Genomic DNA, 1,343 nt, shown 5'->3' on the forward strand with positions numbered 1-1,343 from the left:
TACACCCCCCCCTCTCTCTCTCTCTCGGCTCCCTCCCTCCCCTCTCTCTCTCTCTCTCCTTCGCTTCTTTTTTTTTTCTCCACCAGCGAAAACGAGAGGTCAAAGTTCGCAGGCAGCAAGCAGCCTCTTTTTCCTCTTCCTTCCATTCCAACAAAAAAGGAAGAGTGAATGAACGGGAAGGGTGTGTGGATTGTGGAAGTGGGAGTCAAAGTGTGTGTGTGTGTGGAGAAGGGGGGAGGAGGAGGAGGAGGAAGGTAGGGGAGGGGGTGTTGCGTAGCGGTGACAAACCCACTCCACACAAGTACGCACGTTCACACACACACACACACACACACACACACACACACACACACACACACACACACACACACACACACACACACACACAGGTTACGTCCTACTTGAGAGAGAATTACTCACGCGCAAAACAGGCCTGACACAACTAACAATACAACAAAATGTTCATTCTGCGACTTCTGAAGAATCCCAACAGGAAAGTTAAAAACTTAAAACGCGTTTTTCTGCGCCAACACCTGAACTCCTATCATCTAAAACAGGGTGCAATTCTTGAACCGTACCCTCTCTTACACACAAATTATCGGTTGTTCTTGCAACCTCGCCCCCTCCCCGAAAAAAAGGAGAAAGAAAAACGAAAAAGTAAAAAAAAAAAAAAAAGAAGAAAATAAACGTTCCATTGAGCGTTCTTTTTCTAACAAATCAACCCAAATAAATCAAGACAGCCAGGAAGGCAGACAAGTGCTTCCATTGACGGCAGGGAAAAACCTTTCTCTGGTCAGATCTGATGTTGTATTCACAATCCCCTTACAGTTGGAGGTGGAGTCATTCATTTTCAACATAAACTACGAGTCATTCATTTTCAACATAAACTGTTGCTAATCTGAAACCTGATGGCTAGAACAAATCTCACACTTTCTCTACTAGGATGGAGAAAGTTTTGAGTAGAGAGAGAAGCACATCGACACCTTAATAGCCACTTGGCGATAAGAAAAGGCAAGACCAGCCACAGACATATTAGAGAGTAAGGAAGTTTTCAGTTTAGATCTAGTTTTAATTGGAGTTTCAGGGCACTTGCAACACGATAAGTTCATATAAGTGCCGAAGAATAGATGAGTTACTAGAGAGTAACATACACAAAAAAGAAGGAGGAGAGATAAGGGCAATAGATGTTAGATAGGAAAGAAGGACCAAACTACACCAGAGCACCCGCCAACCACCCACGAAGTTTTAGCTTTGGCTACAGTTTTCAGCACGATTTTGCAAGACAAAAAGGTCATGCAAGCTATGACAGGACTATGACAAATGGGTGGAGAGTTGTAAAAACG

General features: G+C 43.9%; 1 protein-coding gene across 5 annotated transcripts in view; it reads right to left on the reverse strand.

Annotated features, from left to right (window-relative positions):
- Window positions 1-1,343, reverse strand: part of LOC101856959 (septin-7) — a 125,684-nt gene that overhangs the window by 46,119 nt on the left and 78,222 nt on the right. The gene's annotated exons all lie outside the window — the stretch shown is intronic.

Source organism: Aplysia californica, unplaced genomic scaffold (assembly GCF_000002075.1).
Source record: "Aplysia californica isolate F4 #8 unplaced genomic scaffold, AplCal3.0 scaffold00104, whole genome shotgun sequence".
Classification (NCBI taxonomy): Eukaryota; Metazoa; Mollusca; class Gastropoda; order Aplysiida; family Aplysiidae; genus Aplysia; species Aplysia californica.